This window comes from Cynara cardunculus, unplaced genomic scaffold (genome assembly GCF_001531365.2).
Source record: "Cynara cardunculus var. scolymus isolate 2C unplaced genomic scaffold, CcrdV1 Un_Scaffold_7288, whole genome shotgun sequence".
NCBI lineage: Eukaryota > Viridiplantae > Streptophyta > Magnoliopsida > Asterales > Asteraceae > Cynara > Cynara cardunculus.
Window position 1 is genome coordinate 8,771 of NW_020203465.1, and position 11,013 is coordinate 19,783.

The 11,013-nt window shown below is 32.4% G+C and overlaps 1 non-coding gene across 1 annotated transcript; it reads left to right on the forward strand.

Moving 5' to 3' along the window:
- The first annotated feature begins 1,212 nt into the window (after positions 1-1,212).
- Positions 1,213-1,319, forward strand: LOC112504906. The gene has a single exon (XR_003068294.1). It is a non-coding gene; the product is annotated as a small nucleolar RNA R71 (small nucleolar RNA).
- Positions 1,320-11,013: the final 9,694 nt, after the last annotated feature.

An 11,013-nucleotide genomic window follows, 5' to 3' on the forward strand; every position in this document is an offset into this window, starting at 1 on the left:
TATTATAATTTAATTTAAGTTTAATAATGAAATAATTTATTTTTGATTTAATAATATAACATTTTATAAAGATAATAATTAAATATTTTGTTAGAGCTCAATGATTATCCTAATTGTATTTAAGATTTTTTATATTTAAAATGAGATGTTTATCCTGTATTTGATTATGTTTATCTGCAGTTAGTTACACAAATTCAGATATGGAGCKTKAATAAGTTGTACTTATGCACAATTTTACTTGTAATCTTGAGTTTTAAGTAATATGCATAAATAAACAGTACTTTACGCATAAAAAATGGTTTTTAAGAGTTTTTGTCAAATGCTTTATATTATAGTATAGATATTGATAAGAGAAGATCAATACAGATTTTACAAGACTGTTTGCGGAAAGATAAGGTAAGAAAACCTATCTAAACAACCTTAAGTTTACACACTAAATCTTAGCAAATAAGAAAAGATTTGCTGTTAAAGAATTAGAAGAAAATAAGTTCTTTTACTTAAGCGCGAGAAAGCTCAGAGTAGGGTTTAGGTTTAGAGTGTATCTCTGCATGGAGATAGAACACATCTATTTATACTCATTGCATTAAATGCACAATTAATGCAACATGATAGGGATAGAACGCGTGTCATGCCTTAAGAAGAAGGCTTGTCCTTTGCTACAGTGAATAGTACAAAATTCTATTCATGCGCAGACATCCTTTCACAAAGTTAGTGGGTAATGGAGTCAACTAGTCGGCTCCATACCATACTAACGTTTAGAAAGGATATGGATTTTTCTTTAGTGTATATAAGGACAAGACAACAACAATCATGCTTAGCAAGCTCCATTTGATCGCTGAATGCTGGAATAACCTGAAGGTCTCTTCAGCATTTGCTGAGGCTTGGACAGTCTTAACACATATGTAGACGGGCTTGTAATCACTGAATACCGCTTCAGATCACGTACTCGCCAGTCTCTAATCTTCAGTTTTAGTCTTCGACATTTGCTGAAAGTTCTTTGGTGTGAGTATTGTCTTCTTGAAGTATCGTTGTCGCTGATTGGATGTACAATACAAGTTCTTCAGCGATCACTGAACAGACTCATTGCAGATCGCTGGAACTGAAAAGCTAAAGACAAAAATAATTCGTATAGAAGAAAAAGGATTATCATCAAATCACTGAGAGAGAGGATCGACAGCATTATAAAATGTCTCCAACTGAATACAATGAGGGATTCTATGGTGAAGACATTTTCGTAGAAGGTCCTTAAATCTCTCCCATGCAGCTGAAACCGCTTCATTTTCTTCTTGGCGAAACGTCATAATTTCATTTCTAATTTTTACGTTCCTTATTGGAGGAAAAGAATTTTTTTAGAAATTTCTCCGCCAAATCATTCCAAGTTAGGATCGAGTTTGGTGGTTGAGAATTTACCCATGCTCTAGCTCTATCCTTTAATGTCTAAAGGAAAAGTGTCAAGCGTAAGGCTTCTTGTATGACTCTGGGAATTTTAAAATGATCCGTCATTTCTATAAAAGATTTTAAATGAGAGTGCGGATCTTCCGACGATAATCCCCCAAACTGATCCATTGCGGAAATCATTTGAAATATTACCAGTTTTGGTTCAAAAGTTGTTGCTTTCATTTCGGGCCTACCTATTCCCGCGGCCAACTGACCAAATTCGGGAGTTGCGTAGTCCCGTATGCCTCTATTTTTATCATCGACAACTTTAACCGTGGCCTCCCGATGAAGTAAATTATCCCTCATGGTACGGTTTAAATTAGGATTTCACCGATTATTTCTACCTCTTCTACGTCTTCTAATTGTTCTTTCTAATTCAAGATCAAGGTAAAAGTTCACCGTATTGTAGCCTTGGCATACAACACAGAAAGTGCGATTGAAAAAAATGACCAAGGCTCTAATGAAAATCAATATCTCAAGATAAAAATTGTGCCAGTCCCCGGCAACGACGCCAAAAACTTGACAGGCTGGGATCGTTTGTGCTCACACAGTGGGCACAAAGTCCCCACAGTGGTGATGCAAGTGCACACCGACACGATGATCGCTTGCAAGTAATAAAGTGGTAAAATACCGAGATCATTTCCGCAGGGACTGGACTACTAAGATTCAGAGACTTTCATGAACTTCTTGCTCGTGTTTCCTTTCATGAATAATAGTTCAATTTTCGTTTACAAAAGGTTTTAAAAGACTAAAATAGCGAAATAAACTTTTAGACTAAAGAATTGGCATGGGTGTAAGTGTTCCTTAAGATAAAATTAACAATAAAATGGTTAGAATCTCATGAGTTGATTATAAAAATCCCAATATCTCGAAAATGAAGATTTACAAACGGTCCCCATAAAATTCTACAAAGTTCTTACACTCATCACTTCGAAACTTGCCGATTTAGCTAAAAATAAGAATAAAGAAAATTCATACCCAAATCTCTTTGTGATAAGAATAACCATCGCTTAATCCTTAGCAAAATACATACAAATTTCGCATCTCCACGTAAGTATCAAAGACTCTCTCGAGTTCTTTGTGCATCACTCAAGCCGTATTTCGGATTATCCATCTCTAGGTCTAAGATCTAATATTAACACTTCAAAGTGATCGGCTTATCCGCGTTAAGTTTAAGTCCTGTCTTAACTGACCAAGTTACGAAGTGGTAAGGAGTAAAAACACCCAAATATTGTATAAAAATCCTAAGTTAAACTCACACCCACACTCATACGAGTAAATTAACTCATAATAGAAATAATAAACATAATAGAAGACATTAAATAAGACTGAAATATAACTTGCATTAATATAAAACTAAAAACAAATTACAACTTTAATACAAGAAAATAAAATGGTAAGCTACAACTAAGAGAAGAACATTAGCTAAAAATACATCTAAGAGATTAATAATAAAGAAAGATGAGGGATGAGGGATGTGTGTCCTCAAATGAGCTCTCAGTGCCTCTTTATATAAAGGGAATGGATAAGGACAAAGCCTTTATCCAAACGAAGTTAAGAACACAAAAATCTTGGGGCAAAGACTAATAAATAAAAACTTGAAATAATAAAAAGGGTACATCTCTACAGCCAACTACATCTGGAGGAAATCTCTAGGTCTAAGATCTTCAAGCAGTTTATTCTCCAAAAGGTAGAAAGCACCAAAATTCGTGAACGTCCTACAGTGGTGACACAGTGGGCAGTTGCCAGAAAATGCAGGTTTTCGAAATAAATTTTTTCCTTTGTGTTTCATCATCTTTTCAAAACTTTTTAGAATAAACAGAGAAAAACAAGGAAATTGGATATTTAATAATTATAAAATGAAAGAAATAAATAAGAAATAACTCTAAAAAATGAGAGTTATCACTTATTCTTCCAAACTTACTTCACATCCAAGCAAAGATGTTTAACCTGACGTTACTGAAACGCAAGTAAAATACTTGAAAGTAAATAACATAGAAGTAATTGTGCAAAAATGTAGAATGTAAGTTGTAATATGCGCCCAATAAATTAGAAGTGAACCAAATTCTATAACCTAGATCTATACTTGTTTAAATTGTAAAATAAGAATAAAAATATTTAATATATAATTTGTATAAAACAAAATAAAGCGAAATGAAGTCTAAAATAGGTTCTAACGTGTATGCTTCTGTACAATTATCAATAACATTGAGAACTAGTACATCATATATTATTTCATATTACCAGTTTTTTTTCATTTAAGACTAGAACTTAGACTAGTAATTAACAAATATTTTTTTTGCAATGGGTTTTTTGGCATGTATTTGTTTTACAATGTGAAATTCTTTACTGTTTTTGTGACAAAAGTTGCACATAAAAACGATTCAAAGTGTGAACCAAATAATTAATAAGCAAATATATTTTGAAATATATATTCATCAATACATTAAATGCTAGGCTTAAATAGAAAAAAAATCACATGAAACAATACCTTAACATAATTTACGCCCCTTGTTAGCAAATGGTTCAAATGAGAAGGTCATAATTATTGAGAATGTGAGAAGAGATATCATTCATTTGATAAGATTTTTTAATACCCAAGATCTTAAGTTTATATATGTAAACAGCGAATGATTTAAATAACCAAAGAAAGTTGAGGGAGAACTTTGAAACTTTTGTTAAACTAAATTACTAGTCCACTCATTCTTCAATTAATTTTTCTATTTTCATTTCTAAATAAAAAAGTGGATTAGTCATTTTCTCTTAAATTCCGTTATGCAAAATATCACTAATAATTTAATTAAATGAATTATATAAAAAAACGAGAATACCATTATCTTTAATTAAGATCAATGATAATATATTTGCTTTAAAAATTTGCATATAAACATTAAACTGATTCAGAATCTTAGTTATAAGTTGTTAATTGATTTAACATACATGTTATAATTAAGATGCACATGTGAATCTATGTTCAGATGCACATGTTCACATATGAACCAATATACATCTAATTATCAGCACCTGATAATGGTTTGTTGGGATTTTTTTGCATTTGGAAACATTCCAAACGACTAATGAAAACAATCGATGTTCTTGTTTACATATGATATTTAGAAAAATAAGATTTAATTTGATTTGTAGATTCTAATATAGCCAATGATTTCATGATGAAAAACTACATAAAAAAATCGATGATTATCACTATCCAACAAAAATATTAAAGAAAAAACAGGAGACAAATTAAGATATTTAATTTATTCTATAGTTATCTTAACTAGGAAAAAAGATAATGGAAATCAAAATTATAGTCTAGTGGTTGAGATTGCTTTTCCATCCATCAAACTTTTTTATGTTTCTTACTTAAACCAAACACTATATAGGATAGTAATTATTTGAGAAGTTGTTAATTTGTGAGAAACATGAGATTAAATAATATTCACTAATTCCATGATTTTTGTTAATCTATTTAGGGGATATTGTGATTTAATAATTATCAACTAAATCAAATCTTCAATTCCTCTGCTTTCGGATTTAGAATAATGATTAACATATATTTGTTTCACTATATGTTTGTTTTACATATATTTATTTTACAATGTCAACTCTTTTAGCGTTTTTGTGAAACAAAATTTACACGTAAAAACGATTTAGATTGTGAACCAAATACATATAATGCAAACATATTATGAAACAAATATCCGTTCCTTAATACATTAAATGCTAACCTTAGATGGGAAACAATCATATGAAACAATATCTAAAAATTAATTCAAATGAGAATTAAGGTCATAACTCTTGAAAATGTGAGAAACAATCTCATCCATTAGATAAGATTTTCTAATCCTCAATATCTAAGGTCATATACGTAAATAGCGAATGATTTAAATAACCAAAGAAAGTTGAGGGCGTATTTTAAAACTTTTGTTAAGCTAACTCACTAGTCCACTCATTTTTCAAAAATTTTATCTATTTATTTTTTAAATAGAAAAATGGATTACTCATTTTCTTATATTATACAAAATACAATTAATATTTTAATTAAATAAATTATACCAAAAAACAAGAATAATATTATCTTTAATTAAGATCAATGATAATATATATGTTTTAAAAATTTACAAATAAATTTTAAACTTATTCAGAATCTTAGTTATAAGTTGTAAATTGATCACATACAAGTTATGGTTAGGATGCACTGTGAATCTATGTTATGATGCACATGTTCACATATGAACCAATATAAATCTAAATTATCACCACTTGATAATGGTTTGTTGAGATTTTTTGTTTTTGGCTACATTCTAAATAACCAATGAAAAACATCGATGTTCATGTTTATATACGGTATTTAGAATAAAAAGATTAAATTTGATTTGTAGATTCTAAAATAGCCAATAATTTCATGATGGAAAACCAGATAGAAAATCAATGATTATCAGTATCTAAAAAAATGTTAAAAAATATGAGATAAATTAGGATATTTGCTTTATTCTATAGTTATCTTAATTAGTGAAAGAGATCATAAAAATCAAAATCCTAGTCTAGTGGTTGAGATTGCTTCTCCCACCCTCAATAATTTTGCATTTTTCATTTAAACCTAACACTATATAGGGCGTTAATCATTTGAGTACTCGCTAATTTTTGAGAACTCTGAGATTAAACCATATCCACTGTTTCCATGATTTTTGTAAATCTATTTATAATAACTAGAAGGTTACTCGTACATTGCAGCAAGATACATCTCGATTTTAATGTTTTATTTTTTGTTTATCTCAATCAATGTTATAATACGGTTTTATGTGGTTTTGAGAAAGTGATACTGTTGGTCCTCTTAGGGTCTACAAGAAGTGTATAACAATTTGTAGAAGGGAGGGGGTTGAATACAAACACAGTAAACTTTTCAAATTTAAAATATATATTGATAAAGAAAGATAAATACAGATTCTACGAGATTGCTTGCGAAAAAGATAAGGTAAATATAACATATCTAAACAATCTAAGTTACATACAAGTTCTTAACAAAGAGATCGTACTTTAATATTGTTAAGTACTTCTCTTTTTTTGATGAATGATATGATGTCTTTAGGTGCTTCACTTTTGGATCTGAGAAAGAAGACCCAAGTGTACCTGGAGTACTCATCAACAATTACGAGTGTATATTTCTTTCCAACAATAGATTGTACATTTACAGGACCAAAGAGATCCATGTGCAGTAGCTGAAGAGACGATGTCACTGAAGAGATTTGCTTTGACTTAAAGGTAGCTCTTCTATGTTTTCCTTTCTCACACGCTGAGCAAAGATATTCCTTTGCAAAGGAGTGTTGAGGAAAAACAGTAACAAGATCATTTCTAAACAACTCGCTGAGTGTCTTGAAGTTAAAGTGAGAAAGCCGTTTGTGCCACAGCCAGTTGACATTTGACGAAGCTTTAGAGAGGAAACAACTATTCTCAATGATAGAAGAATCCATATTGTTGATGTAGACATTCTCTAGACGAGAACCGGTCAAGGCAACCTGATCATCCTTGTCATAGACATAGCATGAATTCTTGGAGAACTTCACTATGTAGTCTTTGTCACACAGCTGACTGATGCTGAGAAGGTTGTGCTTCAGTCCTTCAACTTGTGCAACATGCCTGAATGTGGTTGCACCGTTGGTTAATATACCAAAACCTCTAGTATATCCTTTTCCATTTCCTCCAAAGGTCACAGAAGTTCCTCTTTATTCCTTGTAGTCAATTAGCAGGGATTTGTCTTAAGTCATGTGCTTTGACTATCCACTATCGAGATACCATATGCCTTTGACTTCCACCATAAGGGAATAGTTTAAAATTTCTTTTGGTACCTATCTATTTGGGTCCAACAATGTTAGAGGCTTCATCTACTGAAACGAAGAACCAGTGTCAGCAGACGGCTTCACTAAACCTGGAGAGGCTTTAGTGGAAATAGGAACAACCTCTGACCCTAGAGAGATAGAGTCATTGGCTGTCTTCACTGAGCTTGATGAAGAGGCTTCAATGGTGGGAACTACGACACCTTATACTGAAGGCTTAGCATCAGTAGTTGTCTTCACTTATCTTAAAGAGGAGGCTCCAGTGGTTTTTGTTGATCCTCTCTCTCAATAATTTGATGATAATCCTTTTTTCCTTATGCGAAGTATTTATGTTTCTGTTATCTCAGTTTCAGCGATCTTCACTGAGTCTGTTTAGTGATCGCTGAAGAACTTGTATTGTAAATCCAATCAGTGACAGCGATACCTCAAGAAGACAACACTCACACCAAAGAACCTTCAGCTAAAGTCGAAGACTGAAACTGAATATTAGAGACTGGCGAGTACGTGATCTGAAGCAGTATTCATTGATTATAAGCCTTCCAACATATGTGTGAAGATTGCCCAAGTCTTAGCGAATATTGAAGAGACTTTCAGGTTATTTCAGCATTCAGCGATCAAAAGAAGCTTGCTAAGCACGATAGTTGTTGTCTTGTCCTTATACACACAAAGGACAAACCCATACCCTTTCTAAACGTTAGTACGGTACGGAGCCGACTAGTTGACTCTATTACCCACCAACTTTGCGAAAGGATGTCTGCTCATGAATAGGCTTTTGTACTATTAACTGTAGCAAATGACAAACCTTCCCCTTAAGGCTTGACACGCGTTCTAACCCTACCATGATGCATTAAATGTGCATTAAATACAACGGGTATAAATAGATGTGTTCTATCTCCATGTAGAGATACTTACAAAAATTCTTATTCTGAGCCTTCTTCTGCTTAAGTAAAAGAACACACATCTAATAGCAAATACGCTCATCCTCAAGAGCAAGTTAGAATCCTTTTTATTATATTCTAAACAAGTTCTCTCCCAGACATAACTTACTTTCCTTTATTTCTTTAACAACAAATCTTTTCTTATTTGCTAAGACTAAATGTGTAGACTTTAGATTGTTTAGATATGTTTCTCTTACCTTATCTTTCCGCAAACAATCTTGTAAAATTTGTATTGATCTTCTTTATCAATATATATTTTAAATTTGAAAATAATGTGTTTGTATTCATCCCCCTCTTCTACAAACTGTTATACACATCTTGTAGACCCTAAAGGGACCAACAAGTGGTATCAGAGCAGTGTTCTATTTTCTCTAGTTGTTTGGTTGTTTTTCTGCATTACTTTATCTTATTCTTTAGATAATTTCATTGCTTTTAAAATGTCTTTCCAAAACACAAACACACACGTTCAAGACAATGGCTCTCTTGCCAAACCTCCCCTATTATTCGAGACAACTTGTAACACCCCCAAATCCATACATTACATATAACACATATTTCATATATACAATACATGTTTTCCCCCACATAGGTCCTTGATACAAGAGTGTATAATGTAAAATACGCAACCCAAAAATTTCAAAAGTACATGTTCTTACATCCTAGCATCTATGCTTCCAAAACAGCTAAGCACATAGGGAAGTAATTCACTTAATGCTTTTTCCCTTATTATCTTTACTTGCACATATATTTTGAAAACACGAAATGAAGGTTAGACATGAATGTCTAGTGAGGTTCCCTTTTATGAGATGCAGGGTGAAGATCACCAAAACATTTATCAAATAATCATTTCACAACATGCGCAATAAAATCAGATTCTATTTTGGTCCATCGAGACTCTGGTTCCAAACCATACTTGGAATATATTTCAATAACCAGGACCAGAGCCTCTCTGGTCTCTTTTCCAGAGCTTCTGGTTCTTCGACCAGAGCCCCTCTAGTCTCTCTTCCAGAGATCTGGTTCCTCAACCAGAGCCTCTGGTTGTACTAACCAGAGCTTCTGGTTCCACGTGTAAGCCAACCAGAGCCTCTCTCTGTTTTTCATAAAAATATTCTAAGTATGAAATCCTTTTATTAAAACTTCTAAAAATATGATTTTGACATATAAGCTCTTATCAATAGATACAGAGCCTCTGGTCCAATTAGTACATTTAGTAAAAACTTGCTCATTTTCCAAATCAATAACCAGAATCCTCTGGTCCAATAATGAGGACCAACCAGAGCCCCTCTGGTTCCTTACAAGGAACAACCAGAGCCCCTTTGATTCCTCATAAAAATGACCATTCTGTTCCAAGACACTCTTAACCAATATCAATGGCCATAGGCCAAGTTTTCCCCTTCTCAATACATCAACACTATTATTTCTAATAAGAACAATATCTTTGAGTTCTCAAATCACAAAGAAGTAAGGACTCAAATCTATTGTAGTCTTAAAAGACATAATAGTAAGAGCTATAATATTCACACACAATCGCCACCCTTATATCCAAAGGGACACCTCTCCTTGATATGCCACTCTTATTCCAAAAGACACCTCTCCTTGATATGCCACCCTTATTACGAAAGACACCTCTCCTTGATATGCCATCCTTATTTCTTCTTCAAAATCTATGAACTAGTTCGGATGAAGGACCACAGTCACAACCATCTTATCGAATCCTCATTCATAGTTTTATCCATAAAATCTATAGATTAATTTCAAATGAAGACATATCAAAATCACAATCGTCTCAAAAGAATATTCTCTATAGTTTTCAACCAACAATTTTATCATCAAAACCTTTCAAACTCAAGAACAATCTATTCCTTTCAATGATTTCCAAAACATCATATCCCTTTTTAAATCCTCAAAACAGGATATCATTTCCAAAACTGTTTTAAAGAAGCAATCCTTTCTTTATCCTTCCCAACACAATTTTTAATAACAATAACACCTTTAAATTATCAAAATAGTTTTACCATCTTTTCTTCAAAACAACTATCAAAACCCAGCAGTTTATATAACAAAATATAAAGATTTTAGTCATCAAAAACTCACAGTGTATAATCAACAGTATTTATAAAACTCATAGTTTATAATCGACGGTAGTTTAAAAAAAACCTCACCTTAACAAATCACAGATTCTGTAGTTTTAAAACACACAGCAAATCACAAGCTCTTCAAACAGCTTTGAACAAAAGATTTGTTCAAGAACATTTCTCACCGCCACAACACTCTTTTTCTCTTTCAACAGATTTTTCTTCAAATGAAATGATAAGATAGAATCTTATTTTTTTATTTCTTTAAATACTCCCACTATGGCGGTGAAGATTATTTTAATTATAAAACTCATAGGCGGTGAAAGCTTTAACCAATAGAAATAACCATGGGTGGTGGGTTTTTCATTATAAAATTCATGATTTCTTAACCATGAAGATATAAGTTTTTAAATAATATAGTAATGTTTCTGTTAGCTCTCATTTCCTTAAATGTAAAAGTATAGAAAAAGTAAACTGCGAGTATTGACAGAAGATGATCTRTYAYARAAGACCACAGAGGACCAACAGCAGAAGATGCTCAAGCGTTCAAGTCTCAAGTGACAGAACCTCTGTCGTGTCTCACAGAGGTTCTGTAAACTGGTCCTCTGCATAGTCATTGCTACAAGTCAAAGACGACAGAACCTCTGTCATGTTTCACAGAGGTTCTGCAGCACGTCTTCTGTATAGATCTTCTTTAGTTGTTTTACTTTGGTTTATTAGCTGCTCGTG